Source organism: Chiloscyllium punctatum, chromosome 3, assembly GCF_047496795.1.
Source record: "Chiloscyllium punctatum isolate Juve2018m chromosome 3, sChiPun1.3, whole genome shotgun sequence".
In the NCBI taxonomy this organism is placed as follows: domain Eukaryota; kingdom Metazoa; phylum Chordata; class Chondrichthyes; order Orectolobiformes; family Hemiscylliidae; genus Chiloscyllium; species Chiloscyllium punctatum.
The window spans coordinates 26213541-26231991 of record NC_092741.1 but is presented as its reverse complement, the minus strand read 5'-3'; the positions used below and the strand labels follow the sequence as shown (position 1 = coordinate 26231991).

The 18451-nt window shown below is 52.1% G+C and overlaps 12 non-coding genes across 12 annotated transcripts; all 12 read left to right on the top strand.

Moving 5' to 3' along the window:
* The first annotated feature begins 159 nt into the window (after positions 1 to 159).
* Positions 160 to 278, top strand: LOC140473707 (5S ribosomal RNA). The gene has a single exon (XR_011958554.1). It is a non-coding gene; the product is annotated as a 5S ribosomal RNA (ribosomal RNA).
* A 1515-nt stretch (positions 279 to 1793) lies between these two features.
* LOC140467506 (5S ribosomal RNA) lies at positions 1794 to 1912 on the top strand. The gene has a single exon (XR_011955484.1). It is a non-coding gene; the product is annotated as a 5S ribosomal RNA (ribosomal RNA).
* A 1515-nt stretch (positions 1913 to 3427) lies between these two features.
* Positions 3428 to 3546, top strand: LOC140473697 (5S ribosomal RNA). Its single transcript, XR_011958550.1, has one exon. It is a non-coding gene; the product is annotated as a 5S ribosomal RNA (ribosomal RNA).
* Positions 3547 to 5061: 1515 nt separating this feature from the next.
* LOC140473688 (5S ribosomal RNA) lies at positions 5062 to 5180 on the top strand. Its single transcript, XR_011958540.1, has one exon. It is a non-coding gene; the product is annotated as a 5S ribosomal RNA (ribosomal RNA).
* Positions 5181 to 6695: 1515 nt separating this feature from the next.
* On the top strand, positions 6696 to 6814 carry LOC140467497 (5S ribosomal RNA). The gene has a single exon (XR_011955479.1). It is a non-coding gene; the product is annotated as a 5S ribosomal RNA (ribosomal RNA).
* A 1515-nt stretch (positions 6815 to 8329) lies between these two features.
* Positions 8330 to 8448, top strand: LOC140475820 (5S ribosomal RNA). The gene has a single exon (XR_011960307.1). It is a non-coding gene; the product is annotated as a 5S ribosomal RNA (ribosomal RNA).
* Positions 8449 to 9963: 1515 nt separating this feature from the next.
* Positions 9964 to 10082, top strand: LOC140473677 (5S ribosomal RNA). The gene has a single exon (XR_011958532.1). It is a non-coding gene; the product is annotated as a 5S ribosomal RNA (ribosomal RNA).
* Positions 10083 to 11597: 1515 nt separating this feature from the next.
* Positions 11598 to 11716, top strand: LOC140473666 (5S ribosomal RNA). The gene has a single exon (XR_011958523.1). It is a non-coding gene; the product is annotated as a 5S ribosomal RNA (ribosomal RNA).
* A 1515-nt stretch (positions 11717 to 13231) lies between these two features.
* On the top strand, positions 13232 to 13350 carry LOC140467491 (5S ribosomal RNA). The gene has a single exon (XR_011955478.1). It is a non-coding gene; the product is annotated as a 5S ribosomal RNA (ribosomal RNA).
* Positions 13351 to 14865: 1515 nt separating this feature from the next.
* Positions 14866 to 14984, top strand: LOC140475819 (5S ribosomal RNA). The gene has a single exon (XR_011960306.1). It is a non-coding gene; the product is annotated as a 5S ribosomal RNA (ribosomal RNA).
* Positions 14985 to 16499: 1515 nt separating this feature from the next.
* Positions 16500 to 16618, top strand: LOC140473658 (5S ribosomal RNA). Its single transcript, XR_011958514.1, has one exon. It is a non-coding gene; the product is annotated as a 5S ribosomal RNA (ribosomal RNA).
* A 1515-nt stretch (positions 16619 to 18133) lies between these two features.
* On the top strand, positions 18134 to 18252 carry LOC140473647 (5S ribosomal RNA). Its single transcript, XR_011958506.1, has one exon. It is a non-coding gene; the product is annotated as a 5S ribosomal RNA (ribosomal RNA).
* Positions 18253 to 18451: the final 199 nt, after the last annotated feature.

The following is an 18451-nucleotide window of genomic DNA, read 5'->3' as shown; positions in this document are numbered from 1 at the left end:
TAGCTGGAGGGAGGGAGGGAGGGAGGGAAGCACGCACGGAGGAGGAAGAGCAAAGAGAAAAGAGAGAAAAAAAAACCAAAGGGGATCAAGAGAAAGAGCAGCAAAGAAAATGTGGCTGGCCAGCACGCCTTGAAGTGGGGAGAAAAGGCAGGGGCCCGCGCCTACGGCCATACTAGTCTGAAAACGCCCGATCTCGTCTGATCTCGGAAGCTAAGCAGACTCAGGCCTGGTTAGTACTTGGATGGGAGACCGCCTGGGAATACCAGGTGCAGTAGGCTTTTTCCGCCAGCAGGGGCTGCTCAAGTCACCCCTCTGCACTCGTGTTGGGCCACGCACGCAATGCAGCGACAGGTTATTTTTGCTGCCGCTGCAGGCAGGAGACAGGGAGGGGAGGAGAGCGGAGCGCTGCCAAAATCAGCAAGAAAGAGGGAAAGAAAGGGATTGGGGCTGCACGCTGTCTGCGGCTGGCAGTCAGGAAAGGAGGGCAATAGACAATAGGTGCAGGAGTTGGCCATTCTGCCCTTGGAGCCTGCACCACCATTCAATATGATCATGGCTGATCATCCTTAATCAGTATCCTGTTCCTGCCTTATCTCCATAAGCCTTGATTCCACTATCCTTGAGAGCTCTGTCCAACTCTTTCTTCAATGAATCCAGAGACTGGGCCTCCACTGCCCTCTGGGGCAGAGCATTCCACACAGCCACCACTCTCTGGGTGAAGACGTTTCTCCTCATCTCTGTCCTAAACGGTCTACCCTGTATTTTTAAGCTGTGTCCTCTGTTTCGGCACTCACGTTTCCTGCCGCCAGAGTGTCCAATCCTTTGATAATCTTATATGTCTCAACCAGATCCCCTCTCAGTCTTCTAAACTCAAGGGTACACGAGCCCAGTCGCTCCAGTCTTTCAGTGTAAGGTAATCCCGCCATTCCAGGAATTGACCTCGTCAACCTACGCTGCACTCCCTCAATAGCCGGAATGTCTCTCCTCAAATTTGGAGACCAGAACTGCACACAGTACTCCAGGTGTGGTCTCACCAGGGCCCTGTACACCTGCAGAAGAACCTCTTTGCTTCTGTACTCGATCCCTCTTGTTATGAAGGCCAGCATGCTATTAGCCTTCTTCACTACCTGCTGTACCTGCATGCTTACCTTCATTGAGTGGTGTACAAGAACCCCCAGATCTCTCGGTACTGTCCCTTGACCGAAATTGATTCCATTTAGGTAGTAATCTGCCTTCCTGTTCTTGCCACCAAAGTGGATAAGCATCCATTTATCCACATTAAAGTGCATCTGCCATGCATCTGACCACTCACCTAACTTGTCCAGGTCACCCGGTAATCTCCTAACATCCTCATCACATTTCACCCTGCCACCCAGCTCAGTATCATCAGCAAATTTGCTAATGTTATTGCTAATAGCATCTTCTATATCATGAACATATATTGTAAAAAGCTGCGGTCCCAGTACTGATCCCTGCGGTACCCCACTGGTCACTGCCTGCCATTCCGAAATGGAGGCGTGGAGGAGTGTGGAAGGATGAGAGAATGCAGGCTGCAGCCCTATGAAGCAGGGGGAGGTCTTGCAGTCGGCCTGTGTGGGGATGTGGGAGACGACAGGAGCCTGGTGGGCAAGGGCTAGCTGGAGGGAGGGAGGGAGGGAGGGAAGCACGCACGGAGGAGGAAGAGCAAAGAGAAAAGAGAGAAAAAAAAAACAAAGGGGATCAAGAGAAAGAGCAGCAAAGAAAATGTGGCTGGCCAGCACGCCTTGAAGTGGGGAGAAAAGGCAGGGGCCAGCGCCTTCGGCCATACTAGTCTGAAAACGCCCGATCTCGTCTGATCTCGGAAGCTAAGCAGACTCAGGCCTGGTTAGTACTTGGATGGGAGACCGCCTGGGAATACCAGGTGCAGTAGGCTTTTTCCGCCAGCAGGGGCTGCTCAAGTCACCCCTCTGCACTCGTGTTGGGCCACGCACGCAATGCAGCGACAGGTTATTTTTGCTGCCGCTGCAGGCAGGAGACAGGGAGGGGAGGAGAGCGGAGCGCTGCCAAAATCAGCAAGAAAGAGGGAAAGAAAGGGATTGGGGCTGCACGCTGTCTGCGGCTGGCAGTCAGGAAAGGAGGGCAATAGACAATAGGTGCAGGAGTTGGCCATTCTGCCCTTGGAGCCTGCACCACCATTCAATATGATCATGGCTGATCATCCTTAATCAGTATCCTGTTCCTGCCTTATCTCCATAAGCCTTGATTCCACTATCCTTGAGAGCTCTGTCCAACTCTTTCTTCAATGAATCCAGAGACTGGGCCTCCACTGCCCTCTGGGGCAGAGCATTCCACACAGCCACCACTCTCTGGGTGAAGACGTTTCTCCTCATCTCTGTCCTAAACGGTCTACCCTGTATTTTTAAGCTGTGTCCTCTGTTTCGGCACTCACGTTTCCTGCCGCCAGAGTGTCCAATCCTTTGATAATCTTATATGTCTCAACCAGATCCCCTCTCAGTCTTCTAAACTCAAGGGTACACGAGCCCAGTCGCTCCAGTCTTTCAGTGTAAGGTAATCCCGCCATTCCAGGAATTGACCTCGTCAACCTACGCTGCACTCCCTCAATAGCCGGAATGTCTCTCCTCAAATTTGGAGACCAGAACTGCACACAGTACTCCAGGTGTGGTCTCACCAGGGCCCTGTACACCTGCAGAAGAACCTCTTTGCTTCTGTACTCGATCCCTCTTGTTATGAAGGCCAGCATGCTATTAGCCTTCTTCACTACCTGCTGTACCTGCATGCTTACCTTCATTGAGTGGTGTACAAGAACCCCCAGATCTCTCGGTACTGTCCCTTGACCGAAATTGATTCCATTTAGGTAGTAATCTGCCTTCCTGTTCTTGCCACCAAAGTGGATAAGCATCCATTTATCCACATTAAAGTGCATCTGCCATGCATCTGACCACTCACCTAACTTGTCCAGGTCACCCGGTAATCTCCTAACATCCTCATCACATTTCACCCTGCCACCCAGCTCAGTATCATCAGCAAATTTGCTAATGTTATTGCTAATAGCATCTTCTATATCATGAACATATATTGTAAAAAGCTGCGGTCCCAGTACTGATCCCTGCGGTACCCCACTGGTCACTGCCTGCCATTCCGAAATGGAGGCGTGGAGGAGTGTGGAAGGATGAGAGAATGCAGGCTGCAGCCCTATGAAGCAGGGGGAGGTCTTGCAGTCGGCCTGTGTGGGGATGTGGGAGACGACAGGAGCCTGGTGGGCAAGGGCTAGCTGGAGGGAGGGAGGGAGGGAGGGAAGCACGCACGGAGGAGGAAGAGCAAAGAGAAAAGAGAGAAAAAAAAAACAAAGGGGATCAAGAGAAAGAGCAGCAAAGAAAATGTGGCTGGCCAGCACGCCTTGAAGTGGGGAGAAAAGGCAGGGGCCAGCGCCTACGGCCATACTAGTCTGAAAACGCCCGATCTCGTCTGATCTCGGAAGCTAAGCAGACTCAGGCCTGGTTAGTACTTGGATGGGAGACCGCCTGGGAATACCAGGTGCAGTAGGCTTTTTCCGCCAGCAGGGGCTGCTCAAGTCACCCCTCTGCACTCGTGTTGGGCCACGCACGCAATGCAGCGACAGGTTATTTTTGCTGCCGCTGCAGGCAGGAGACAGGGAGGGGAGGAGAGCGGAGCGCTGCCAAAATCAGCAAGAAAGAGGGAAAGAAAGGGATTGGGGCTGCACGCTGTCTGCGGCTGGCAGTCAGGAAAGGAGGGCAATAGACAATAGGTGCAGGAGTTGGCCATTCTGCCCTTGGAGCCTGCACCACCATTCAATATGATCATGGCTGATCATCCTTAATCAGTATCCTGTTCCTGCCTTATCTCCATAAGCCTTGATTCCACTATCCTTGAGAGCTCTGTCCAACTCTTTCTTCAATGAATCCAGAGACTGGGCCTCCACTGCCCTCTGGGGCAGAGCATTCCACACAGCCACCACTCTCTGGGTGAAGACGTTTCTCCTCATCTCTGTCCTAAACGGTCTACCCTGTATTTTTAAGCTGTGTCCTCTGTTTCGGCACTCACGTTTCCTGCCGCCAGAGTGTCCAATCCTTTGATAATCTTATATGTCTCAACCAGATCCCCTCTCAGTCTTCTAAACTCAAGGGTACACGAGCCCAGTCGCTCCAGTCTTTCAGTGTAAGGTAATCCCGCCATTCCAGGAATTGACCTCGTCAACCTACGCTGCACTCCCTCAATAGCCGGAATGTCTCTCCTCAAATTTGGAGACCAGAACTGCACACAGTACTCCAGGTGTGGTCTCACCAGGGCCCTGTACACCTGCAGAAGAACCTCTTTGCTTCTGTACTCGATCCCTCTTGTTATGAAGGCCAGCATGCTATTAGCCTTCTTCACTACCTGCTGTACCTGCATGCTTACCTTCATTGAGTGGTGTACAAGAACCCCCAGATCTCTCGGTACTGTCCCTTGACCGAAATTGATTCCATTTAGGTAGTAATCTGCCTTCCTGTTCTTGCCACCAAAGTGGATAAGCATCCATTTATCCACATTAAAGTGCATCTGCCATGCATCTGACCACTCACCTAACTTGTCCAGGTCACCCGGTAATCTCCTAACATCCTCATCACATTTCACCCTGCCACCCAGCTCAGTATCATCAGCAAATTTGCTAATGTTATTGCTAATAGCATCTTCTATATCATGAACATATATTGTAAAAAGCTGCGGTCCCAGTACTGATCCCTGCGGTACCCCACTGGTCACTGCCTGCCATTCCGAAATGGAGGCGTGGAGGAGTGTGGAAGGATGAGAGAATGCAGGCTGCAGCCCTATGAAGCAGGGGGAGGTCTTGCAGTCGGCCTGTGTGGGGATGTGGGAGACGACAGGAGCCTGGTGGGCAAGGGCTAGCTGGAGGGAGGGAGGGAGGGAGGGAAGCACGCACGGAGGAGGAAGAGCAAAGAGAAAAGAGAGAAAAAAAAACCAAAGGGGATCAAGAGAAAGAGCAGCAAAGAAAATGTGGCTGGCCAGCACGCCTTGAAGTGGGGAGAAAAGGCAGGGGCCAGCGCCTACGGCCATACTAGTCTGAAAACGCCCGATCTCGTCTGATCTCGGAAGCTAAGCAGACTCAGGCCTGGTTAGTACTTGGATGGGAGACCGCCTGGGAATACCAGGTGCAGTAGGCTTTTTCCGCCAGCAGGGGCTGCTCAAGTCACCCCTCTGCACTCGTGTTGGGCCACGCACGCAATGCAGCGACAGGTTATTTTTGCTGCCGCTGCAGGCAGGAGACAGGGAGGGGAGGAGAGCGGAGCGCTGCCAAAATCAGCAAGAAAGAGGGAAAGAAAGGGATTGGGGCTGCACGCTGTCTGCGGCTGGCAGTCAGGAAAGGAGGGCAATAGACAATAGGTGCAGGAGTTGGCCATTCTGCCCTTGGAGCCTGCACCACCATTCAATATGATCATGGCTGATCATCCTTAATCAGTATCCTGTTCCTGCCTTATCTCCATAAGCCTTGATTCCACTATCCTTGAGAGCTCTGTCCAACTCTTTCTTCAATGAATCCAGAGACTGGGCCTCCACTGCCCTCTGGGGCAGAGCATTCCACACAGCCACCACTCTCTGGGTGAAGACGTTTCTCCTCATCTCTGTCCTAAACGGTCTACCCCGTATTTTTAAGCTGTGTCCTCTGTTTCGGCACTCACGTTTCCTGCCGCCAGAGTGTCCAATCCTTTGATAATCTTATATGTCTCAACCAGATCCCCTCTCAGTCTTCTAAACTCAAGGGTACACGAGCCCAGTCGCTCCAGTCTTTCAGTGTAAGGTAATCCCGCCATTCCAGGAATTGACCTCGTCAACCTACGCTGCACTCCCTCAATAGCCGGAATGTCTCTCCTCAAATTTGGAGACCAGAACTGCACACAGTACTCCAGGTGTGGTCTCACCAGGGCCCTGTACACCTGCAGAAGAACCTCTTTGCTTCTGTACTCGATCCCTCTTGTTATGAAGGCCAGCATGCTATTAGCCTTCTTCACTACCTGCTGTACCTGCATGCTTACCTTCATTGAGTGGTGTACAAGAACCCCCAGATCTCTCGGTACTGTCCCTTGACCGAAATTGATTCCATTTAGGTAGTAATCTGCCTTCCTGTTCTTGCCACCAAAGTGGATAAGCATCCATTTATCCACATTAAAGTGCATCTGCCATGCATCTGACCACTCACCTAACTTGTCCAGGTCACCCGGTAATCTCCTAACATCCTCATCACATTTCACCCTGCCACCCAGCTCAGTATCATCAGCAAATTTGCTAATGTTATTGCTAATAGCATCTTCTATATCATGAACATATATTGTAAAAAGCTGCGGTCCCAGTACTGATCCCTGCGGTACCCCACTGGTCACTGCCTGCCATTCCGAAATGGAGGCGTGGAGGAGTGTGGAAGGATGAGAGAATGCAGGCTGCAGCCCTATGAAGCAGGGGGAGGTCTTGCAGTCGGCCTGTGTGGGGATGTGGGAGACGACAGGAGCCTGGTGGGCAAGGGCTAGCTGGAGGGAGGGAGGGAGGGAGGGAAGCACGCACGGAGGAGGAAGAGCAAAGAGAAAAGAGAGAAAAAAAAAACAAAGGGGATCAAGAGAAAGAGCAGCAAAGAAAATGTGGCTGGCCAGCACGCCTTGAAGTGGGGAGAAAAGGCAGGGGCCAGCGCCTTCGGCCATACTAGTCTGAAAACGCCCGATCTCGTCTGATCTCGGAAGCTAAGCAGACTCAGGCCTGGTTAGTACTTGGATGGGAGACCGCCTGGGAATACCAGGTGCAGTAGGCTTTTTCCGCCAGCAGGGGCTGCTCAAGTCACCCCTCTGCACTCGTGTTGGGCCACGCACGCAATGCAGCGACAGGTTATTTTTGCTGCCGCTGCAGGCAGGAGACAGGGAGGGGAGGAGAGCGGAGCGCTGCCAAAATCAGCAAGAAAGAGGGAAAGAAAGGGATTGGGGCTGCACGCTGTCTGCGGCTGGCAGTCAGGAAAGGAGGGCAATAGACAATAGGTGCAGGAGTTGGCCATTCTGCCCTTGGAGCCTGCACCACCATTCAATATGATCATGGCTGATCATCCTTAATCAGTATCCTGTTCCTGCCTTATCTCCATAAGCCTTGATTCCACTATCCTTGAGAGCTCTGTCCAACTCTTTCTTCAATGAATCCAGAGACTGGGCCTCCACTGCCCTCTGGGGCAGAGCATTCCACACAGCCACCACTCTCTGGGTGAAGACGTTTCTCCTCATCTCTGTCCTAAACGGTCTACCCCGTATTTTTAAGCTGTGTCCTCTGTTTCGGCACTCACGTTTCCTGCCGCCAGAGTGTCCAATCCTTTGATAATCTTATATGTCTCAACCAGATCCCCTCTCAGTCTTCTAAACTCAAGGGTACACGAGCCCAGTCGCTCCAGTCTTTCAGTGTAAGGTAATCCCGCCATTCCAGGAATTGACCTCGTCAACCTACGCTGCACTCCCTCAATAGCCGGAATGTCTCTCCTCAAATTTGGAGACCAGAACTGCACACAGTACTCCAGGTGTGGTCTCACCAGGGCCCTGTACACCTGCAGAAGAACCTCTTTGCTTCTGTACTCGATCCCTCTTGTTATGAAGGCCAGCATGCTATTAGCCTTCTTCACTACCTGCTGTACCTGCATGCTTACCTTCATTGAGTGGTGTACAAGAACCCCCAGATCTCTCGGTACTGTCCCTTGACCGAAATTGATTCCATTTAGGTAGTAATCTGCCTTCGTGTTCTTGCCACCAAAGTGGATAAGCATCCATTTATCCACATTAAAGTGCATCTGCCATGCATCTGACCACTCACCTAACTTGTCCAGGTCACCCGGTAATCTCCTAACATCCTCATCACATTTCACCCTGCCACCCAGCTCAGTATCATCAGCAAATTTGCTAATGTTATTGCTAATAGCATCTTCTATATCATGAACATATATTGTAAAAAGCTGCGGTCCCAGTACTGATCCCTGCGGTACCCCACTGGTCACTGCCTGCCATTCCGAAATGGAGGCGTGGAGGAGTGTGGAAGGATGAGAGAATGCAGGCTGCAGCCCTATGAAGCAGGGGGAGGTCTTGCAGTCGGCCTGTGTGGGGATGTGGGAGACGACAGGAGCCTGGTGGGCAAGGGCTAGCTGGAGGGAGGGAGGGAGGGAGGGAAGCACGCACGGAGGAGGAAGAGCAAAGAGAAAAGAGAGAAAAAAAAACCAAAGGGGATCAAGAGAAAGAGCAGCAAAGAAAATGTGGCTGGCCAGCACGCCTTGAAGTGGGGAGAAAAGGCAGGGGCCAGCGCCTACGGCCATACTAGTCTGAAAATGCCCGATCTCGTCTGATCTCGGAAGCTAAGCAGACTCAGGCCTGGTTAGTACTTGGATGGGAGACCGCCTGGGAATACCAGGTGCAGTAGGCTTTTTCCGCCAGCAGGGGCTGCTCAAGTCACCCCTCTGCACTCGTGTTGGGCCACGCACGCAATGCAGCGACAGGTTATTTTTGCTGCCGCTGCAGGCAGGAGACAGGGAGGGGAGGAGAGCGGAGCGCTGCCAAAATCAGCAAGAAAGAGGGAAAGAAAGGGATTGGGGCTGCACGCTGTCTGCGGCTGGCAGTCAGGAAAGGAGGGCAATAGACAATAGGTGCAGGAGTTGGCCATTCTGCCCTTGGAGCCTGCACCACCATTCAATATGATCATGGCTGATCATCCTTAATCAGTATCCTGTTCCTGCCTTATCTCCATAAGCCTTGATTCCACTATCCTTGAGAGCTCTGTCCAACTCTTTCTTCAATGAATCCAGAGACTGGGCCTCCACTGCCCTCTGGGGCAGAGCATTCCACACAGCCACCACTCTCTGGGTGAAGACGTTTCTCCTCATCTCTGTCCTAAACGGTCTACCCCGTATTTTTAAGCTGTGTCCTCTGTTTCGGCACTCACGTTTCCTGCCGCCAGAGTGTCCAATCCTTTGATAATCTTATATGTCTCAACCAGATCCCCTCTCAGTCTTCTAAACTCAAGGGTACACGAGCCCAGTCGCTCCAGTCTTTCAGTGTAAGGTAATCCCGCCATTCCAGGAATTGACCTCGTCAACCTACGCTGCACTCCCTCAATAGCCGGAATGTCTCTCCTCAAATTTGGAGACCAGAACTGCACACAGTACTCCAGGTGTGGTCTCACCAGGGCCCTGTACACCTGCAGAAGAACCTCTTTGCTTCTGTACTCGATCCCTCTTGTTATGAAGGCCAGCATGCTATTAGCCTTCTTCACTACCTGCTGTACCTGCATGCTTACCTTCATTGAGTGGTGTACAAGAACCCCCAGATCTCTCGGTACTGTCCCTTGACCGAAATTGATTCCATTTAGGTAGTAATCTGCCTTCCTGTTCTTGCCACCAAAGTGGATAAGCATCCATTTATCCACATTAAAGTGCATCTGCCATGCATCTGACCACTCACCTAACTTGTCCAGGTCACCCGGTAATCTCCTAACATCCTCATCACATTTCACCCTGCCACCCAGCTCAGTATCATCAGCAAATTTGCTAATGTTATTGCTAATAGCATCTTCTATATCATGAACATATATTGTAAAAAGCTGCGGTCCCAGTACTGATCCCTGCGGTACCCCACTGGTCACTGCCTGCCATTCCGAAATGGAGGCGTGGAGGAGTGTGGAAGGATGAGAGAATGCAGGCTGCAGCCCTATGAAGCAGGGGGAGGTCTTGCAGTCGGCCTGTGTGGGGATGTGGGAGACGACAGGAGCCTGGTGGGCAAGGGCTAGCTGGAGGGAGGGAGGGAGGGAGGGAAGCACGCACGGAGGAGGAAGAGCAAAGAGAAAAGAGAGAAAAAAAACCCAAAGGGGATCAAGAGAAAGAGCAGCAAAGAAAATGTGGCTGGCCAGCACGCCTTGAAGTGGGGAGAAAAGGCAGGGGCCAGCGCCTACGGCCATACTAGTCTGAAAACGCCCGATCTCGTCTGATCTCGGAAGCTAAGCAGACTCAGGCCTGGTTAGTACTTGGATGGGAGACCGCCTGGGAATACCAGGTGCAGTAGGCTTTTTCCGCCAGCAGGGGCTGCTCAAGTCACCCCTCTGCACTCGTGTTGGGCCACGCACGCAATGCAGCGACAGGTTATTTTTGCTGCCGCTGCAGGCAGGAGACAGGGAGGGGAGGAGAGCGGAGCGCTGCCAAAATCAGCAAGAAAGAGGGAAAGAAAGGGATTGGGGCTGCACGCTGTCTGCGGCTGGCAGTCAGGAAAGGAGGGCAATAGACAATAGGTGCAGGAGTTGGCCATTCTGCCCTTGGAGCCTGCACCACCATTCAATATGATCATGGCTGATCATCCTTAATCAGTATCCTGTTCCTGCCTTATCTCCATAAGCCTTGATTCCACTATCCTTGAGAGCTCTGTCCAACTCTTTCTTCAATGAATCCAGAGACTGGGCCTCCACTGCCCTCTGGGGCAGAGCATTCCACACAGCCACCACTCTCTGGGTGAAGACGTTTCTCCTCATCTCTGTCCTAAACGGTCTACCCCGTATTTTTAAGCTGTGTCCTCTGTTTCGGCACTCACGTTTCCTGCCGCCAGAGTGTCCAATCCTTTGATAATCTTATATGTCTCAACCAGATCCCCTCTCAGTCTTCTAAACTCAAGGGTACACGAGCCCAGTCGCTCCAGTCTTTCAGTGTAAGGTAATCCCGCCATTCCAGGAATTGACCTCGTCAACCTACGCTGCACTCCCTCAATAGCCGGAATGTCTCTCCTCAAATTTGGAGACCAGAACTGCACACAGTACTCCAGGTGTGGTCTCACCAGGGCCCTGTACACCTGCAGAAGAACCTCTTTGCTTCTGTACTCGATCCCTCTTGTTATGAAGGCCAGCATGCTATTAGCCTTCTTCACTACCTGCTGTACCTGCATGCTTACCTTCATTGAGTGGTGTACAAGAACCCCCAGATCTCTCGGTACTGTCCCTTGACCGAAATTGATTCCATTTAGGTAGTAATCTGCCTTCCTGTTCTTGCCACCAAAGTGGATAAGCATCCATTTATCCACATTAAAGTGCATCTGCCATGCATCTGACCACTCACCTAACTTGTCCAGGTCACCCGGTAATCTCCTAACATCCTCATCACATTTCACCCTGCCACCCAGCTCAGTATCATCAGCAAATTTGCTAATGTTATTGCTAATAGCATCTTCTATATCATGAACATATATTGTAAAAAGCTGCGGTCCCAGTACTGATCCCTGCGGTACCCCACTGGTCACTGCCTGCCATTCCGAAATGGAGGCGTGGAGGAGTGTGGAAGGATGAGAGAATGCAGGCTGCAGCCCTATGAAGCAGGGGGAGGTCTTGCAGTCGGCCTGTGTGGGGATGTGGGAGACGACAGGAGCCTGGTGGGCAAGGGCTAGCTGGAGGGAGGGAGGGAGGGAGGGAAGCACGCACGGAGGAGGAAGAGCAAAGAGAAAAGAGAGAAAAAAAAACCAAAGGGGATCAAGAGAAAGAGCAGCAAAGAAAATGTGGCTGGCCAGCACGCCTTGAAGTGGGGAGAAAAGGCAGGGGCCAGCGCCTACGGCCATACTAGTCTGAAAACGCCCGATCTCGTCTGATCTCGGAAGCTAAGCAGACTCAGGCCTGGTTAGTACTTGGATGGGAGACCGCCTGGGAATACCAGGTGCAGTAGGCTTTTTCCGCCAGCAGGGGCTGCTCAAGTCACCCCTCTGCACTCGTGTTGGGCCACGCACGCAATGCAGCGACAGGTTATTTTTGCTGCCGCTGCAGGCAGGAGACAGGGAGGGGAGGAGAGCGGAGCGCTGCCAAAATCAGCAAGAAAGAGGGAAAGAAAGGGATTGGGGCTGCACGCTGTCTGCGGCTGGCAGTCAGGAAAGGAGGGCAATAGACAATAGGTGCAGGAGTTGGCCATTCTGCCCTTGGAGCCTGCACCACCATTCAATATGATCATGGCTGATCATCCTTAATCAGTATCCTGTTCCTGCCTTATCTCCATAAGCCTTGATTCCACTATCCTTGAGAGCTCTGTCCAACTCTTTCTTCAATGAATCCAGAGACTGGGCCTCCACTGCCCTCTGGGGCAGAGCATTCCACACAGCCACCACTCTCTGGGTGAAGACGTTTCTCCTCATCTCTGTCCTAAACGGTCTACCCCGTATTTTTAAGCTGTGTCCTCTGTTTCGGCACTCACGTTTCCTGCCGCCAGAGTGTCCAATCCTTTGATAATCTTATATGTCTCAACCAGATCCCCTCTCAGTCTTCTAAACTCAAGGGTACACGAGCCCAGTCGCTCCAGTCTTTCAGTGTAAGGTAATCCCGCCATTCCAGGAATTGACCTCGTCAACCTACGCTGCACTCCCTCAATAGCCGGAATGTCTCTCCTCAAATTTGGAGACCAGAACTGCACACAGTACTCCAGGTGTGGTCTCACCAGGGCCCTGTACACCTGCAGAAGAACCTCTTTGCTTCTGTACTCGATCCCTCTTGTTATGAAGGCCAGCATGCTATTAGCCTTCTTCACTACCTGCTGTACCTGCATGCTTACCTTCATTGAGTGGTGTACAAGAACCCCCAGATCTCTCGGTACTGTCCCTTGACCGAAATTGATTCCATTTAGGTAGTAATCTGCCTTCCTGTTCTTGCCACCAAAGTGGATAAGCATCCATTTATCCACATTAAAGTGCATCTGCCATGCATCTGACCACTCACCTAACTTGTCCAGGTCACCCGGTAATCTCCTAACATCCTCATCACATTTCACCCTGCCACCCAGCTCAGTATCATCAGCAAATTTGCTAATGTTATTGCTAATAGCATCTTCTATATCATGAACATATATTGTAAAAAGCTGCGGTCCCAGTACTGATCCCTGCGGTACCCCACTGGTCACTGCCTGCCATTCCGAAATGGAGGCGTGGAGGAGTGTGGAAGGATGAGAGAATGCAGGCTGCAGCCCTATGAAGCAGGGGGAGGTCTTGCAGTCGGCCTGTGTGGGGATGTGGGAGACGACAGGAGCCTGGTGGGCAAGGGCTAGCTGGAGGGAGGGAGGGAGGGAGGGAAGCACGCACGGAGGAGGAAGAGCAAAGAGAAAAGAGAGAAAAAAAAAACAAAGGGGATCAAGAGAAAGAGCAGCAAAGAAAATGTGGCTGGCCAGCACGCCTTGAAGTGGGGAGAAAAGGCAGGGGCCAGCGCCTTCGGCCATACTAGTCTGAAAACGCCCGATCTCGTCTGATCTCGGAAGCTAAGCAGACTCAGGCCTGGTTAGTACTTGGATGGGAGACCGCCTGGGAATACCAGGTGCAGTAGGCTTTTTCCGCCAGCAGGGGCTGCTCAAGTCACCCCTCTGCACTCGTGTTGGGCCACGCACGCAATGCAGCGACAGGTTATTTTTGCTGCCGCTGCAGGCAGGAGACAGGGAGGGGAGGAGAGCGGAGCGCTGCCAAAATCAGCAAGAAAGAGGGAAAGAAAGGGATTGGGGCTGCACGCTGTCTGCGGCTGGCAGTCAGGAAAGGAGGGCAATAGACAATAGGTGCAGGAGTTGGCCATTCTGCCCTTGGAGCCTGCACCACCATTCAATATGATCATGGCTGATCATCCTTAATCAGTATCCTGTTCCTGCCTTATCTCCATAAGCCTTGATTCCACTATCCTTGAGAGCTCTGTCCAACTCTTTCTTCAATGAATCCAGAGACTGGGCCTCCACTGCCCTCTGGGGCAGAGCATTCCACACAGCCACCACTCTCTGGGTGAAGACGTTTCTCCTCATCTCTGTCCTAAACGGTCTACCCCGTATTTTTAAGCTGTGTCCTCTGTTTCGGCACTCACGTTTCCTGCCGCCAGAGTGTCCAATCCTTTGATAATCTTATATGTCTCAACCAGATCCCCTCTCAGTCTTCTAAACTCAAGGGTACACGAGCCCAGTCGCTCCAGTCTTTCAGTGTAAGGTAATCCCGCCATTCCAGGAATTGACCTCGTCAACCTACGCTGCACTCCCTCAATAGCCGGAATGTCTCTCCTCAAATTTGGAGACCAGAACTGCACACAGTACTCCAGGTGTGGTCTCACCAGGGCCCTGTACACCTGCAGAAGAACCTCTTTGCTTCTGTACTCGATCCCTCTTGTTATGAAGGCCAGCATGCTATTAGCCTTCTTCACTACCTGCTGTACCTGCATGCTTACCTTCATTGAGTGGTGTACAAGAACCCCCAGATCTCTCGGTACTGTCCCTTGACCGAAATTGATTCCATTTAGGTAGTAATCTGCCTTCGTGTTCTTGCCACCAAAGTGGATAAGCATCCATTTATCCACATTAAAGTGCATCTGCCATGCATCTGACCACTCACCTAACTTGTCCAGGTCACCCGGTAATCTCCTAACATCCTCATCACATTTCACCCTGCCACCCAGCTCAGTATCATCAGCAAATTTGCTAATGTTATTGCTAATAGCATCTTCTATATCATGAACATATATTGTAAAAAGCTGCGGTCCCAGTACTGATCCCTGCGGTACCCCACTGGTCACTGCCTGCCATTCCGAAATGGAGGCGTGGAGGAGTGTGGAAGGATGAGAGAATGCAGGCTGCAGCCCTATGAAGCAGGGGGAGGTCTTGCAGTCGGCCTGTGTGGGGATGTGGGAGACGACAGGAGCCTGGTGGGCAAGGGCTAGCTGGAGGGAGGGAGGGAGGGAGGGAAGCACGCACGGAGGAGGAAGAGCAAAGAGAAAAGAGAGAAAAAAAAACCAAAGGGGATCAAGAGAAAGAGCAGCAAAGAAAATGTGGCTGGCCAGCACGCCTTGAAGTGGGGAGAAAAGGCAGGGGCCAGCGCCTACGGCCATACTAGTCTGAAAATGCCCGATCTCGTCTGATCTCGGAAGCTAAGCAGACTCAGGCCTGGTTAGTACTTGGATGGGAGACCGCCTGGGAATACCAGGTGCAGTAGGCTTTTTCCGCCAGCAGGGGCTGCTCAAGTCACCCCTCTGCACTCGTGTTGGGCCACGCACGCAATGCAGCGACAGGTTATTTTTGCTGCCGCTGCAGGCAGGAGACAGGGAGGGGAGGAGAGCGGAGCGCTGCCAAAATCAGCAAGAAAGAGGGAAAGAAAGGGATTGGGGCTGCACGCTGTCTGCGGCTGGCAGTCAGGAAAGGAGGGCAATAGACAATAGGTGCAGGAGTTGGCCATTCTGCCCTTGGAGCCTGCACCACCATTCAATATGATCATGGCTGATCATCCTTAATCAGTATCCTGTTCCTGCCTTATCTCCATAAGCCTTGATTCCACTATCCTTGAGAGCTCTGTCCAACTCTTTCTTCAATGAATCCAGAGACTGGGCCTCCACTGCCCTCTGGGGCAGAGCATTCCACACAGCCACCACTCTCTGGGTGAAGACGTTTCTCCTCATCTCTGTCCTAAACGGTCTACCCCGTATTTTTAAGCTGTGTCCTCTGTTTCGGCACTCACGTTTCCTGCCGCCAGAGTGTCCAATCCTTTGATAATCTTATATGTCTCAACCAGATCCCCTCTCAGTCTTCTAAACTCAAGGGTACACGAGCCCAGTCGCTCCAGTCTTTCAGTGTAAGGTAATCCCGCCATTCCAGGAATTGACCTCGTCAACCTACGCTGCACTCCCTCAATAGCCGGAATGTCTCTCCTCAAATTTGGAGACCAGAACTGCACACAGTACTCCAGGTGTGGTCTCACCAGGGCCCTGTACACCTGCAGAAGAACCTCTTTGCTTCTGTACTCGATCCCTCTTGTTATGAAGGCCAGCATGCTATTAGCCTTCTTCACTACCTGCTGTACCTGCATGCTTACCTTCATTGAGTGGTGTACAAGAACCCCCAGATCTCTCGGTACTGTCCCTTGACCGAAATTGATTCCATTTAGGTAGTAATCTGCCTTCCTGTTCTTGCCACCAAAGTGGATAAGCATCCATTTATCCACATTAAAGTGCATCTGCCATGCATCTGACCACTCACCTAACTTGTCCAGGTCACCCGGTAATCTCCTAACATCCTCATCACATTTCACCCTGCCACCCAGCTCAGTATCATCAGCAAATTTGCTAATGTTATTGCTAATAGCATCTTCTATATCATGAACATATATTGTAAAAAGCTGCGGTCCCAGTACTGATCCCTGCGGTACCCCACTGGTCACTGCCTGCCATTCCGAAATGGAGGCGTGGAGGAGTGTGGAAGGATGAGAGAATGCAGGCTGCAGCCCTATGAAGCAGGGGGAGGTCTTGCAGTCGGCCTGTGTGGGGATGTGGGAGACGACAGGAGCCTGGTGGGCAAGGGCTAGCTGGAGGGAGGGAGGGAGGGAGGGAAGCACGCACGGAGGAGGAAGAGCAAAGAGAAAAGAGAGAAAAAAAACCCAAAGGGGATCAAGAGAAAGAGCAGCAAAGAAAATGTGGCTGGCCAGCACGCCTTGAAGTGGGGAGAAAAGGCAGGGGCCAGCGCCTACGGCCATACTAGTCTGAAAACGCCCGATCTCGTCTGATCTCGGAAGCTAAGCAGACTCAGGCCTGGTTAGTACTTGGATGGGAGACCGCCTGGGAATACCAGGTGCAGTAGGCTTTTTCCGCCAGCAGGGGCTGCTCAAGTCACCCCTCTGCACTCGTGTTGGGCCACGCACGCAATGCAGCGACAGGTTATTTTTGCTGCCGCTGCAGGCAGGAGACAGGGAGGGGAGGAGAGCGGAGCGCTGCCAAAATCAGCAAGAAAGAGGGAAAGAAAGGGATTGGGGCTGCACGCTGTCTGCGGCTGGCAGTCAGGAAAGGAGGGCAATAGACAATAGGTGCAGGAGTTGGCCATTCTGCCCTTGGAGCCTGCACCACCATTCAATATGATCATGGCTGATCATCCTTAATCAGTATCCTGTTCCTGCCTTATCTCCATAAGCCTTGATTCCACTATCCTTGAGAGCTCTGTCCAACTCTTTCTTCAATGAATCCAGAGACTGGGCCTCCACTGCCCTCTGGGGCAGAGCATTCCACACAGCCACCACTCTCTGGGTGAAGACGTTTCTCCTCATCTCTGTCCTAAACGGTCTACCCCGTATTTTTAAGCTGTGTCCTCTGTTTCGGCACTCACGTTTCCTGCCGCCAGAGTGTCCAATCCTTTGATAATCTTATATGTCTCAACCAGATCCCCTCTCAGTCTTCTAAACTCAAGGGTACACGAGCCCAGTCGCTCCAGTCTTTCAGTGTAAGGTAATCCCGCCATTCCAGGAATTGACCTCGTCAACCTACGCTGCACTCCCTCAATAGCCGGAATGTCTCTCCTCAAATTTGGAGACCAGAACTGCACACAGTACTCCAGGTGTGGTCTCACCAGGGCCCTGTACACCTGCAGAAGAACCTCTTTGCTTCTGTACTCGATCCCTCTTGTTATGAAGGCCAGCATGCTATTAGCCTTCTTCACTACCTGCTGTACCTGCATGCTTACCTTCATTGAGTGGTGTACAAGAACCCCCAGATCTCTCGGTACTGTCCCTTGACCGAAATTGATTCCATTTAGGTAGTAATCTGCCTTCCTGTTCTTGCCACCAAAGTGGATAAGCATCCATTTATCCACATTAAAGTGCATCTGCCATGCATCTGACCACTCACCTAACTTGTCCAGGTCACCCGGTAATCTCCTAACATCCTCATCACATTTCACCCTGCCACCCAGCTCAGTATCATCAGCAAATTTGCTAATGTTATTGCTAATAGCATCTTCTATATCATGAACATATATTGTAAAAAGCTGCGGTCCCAGTACTGATCCCTGCGGTACCCCACTGGTCACTGCCTGCCATTCCGAAATGGAGGCGTGGAGGAGTGTGGAAGGATGAGAGAATGCAGGCTGCAGCCCTATGAAGCAGGGGGAGGTCTTGCAGTCGGCCTGTGTGGGGATGTGGGAGACGACAGGAGCCTGGTGGGCAAGGGCTAGCTGGAGGGAGGGAGGGAGGGAGGGAAGCACGCACGGAGGAGGAAGAGCAAAGAGAAAAGAGAGAAAAAAAAACCAAAGGGGATCAAGAGAAAGAGCAGCAAAGAAAATGTGGCTGGCCAGCACGCCTTGAAGTGGGGAGAAAAGGCAGGGGACAGCGCCTACGGCCATACTAGTCTGAAAACGCCCGATCTCGTCTGATCTCGGAAGCTAAGCAGACTCAGGCCTGGTTAGTACTTGGATGGGAGACCGCCTGGGAATACCAGGTGCAGTAGGCTTTTTCCGCCAGCAGGGGCTGCTCAAGTCACCCCTCTGCACTCGTGTTGGGCCACGCACGCAATGCAGCGACAGGTTATTTTTGCTGCCGCTGCAGGCAGGAGACAGGGAGGGGAGGAGAGCGGAGCGCTGCCAAAATCAGCAAGAAAGAGGGAAAGAAAGGGATTGGGGCTGCACGCTGTCTGCGGCTGGCAGTCAGGA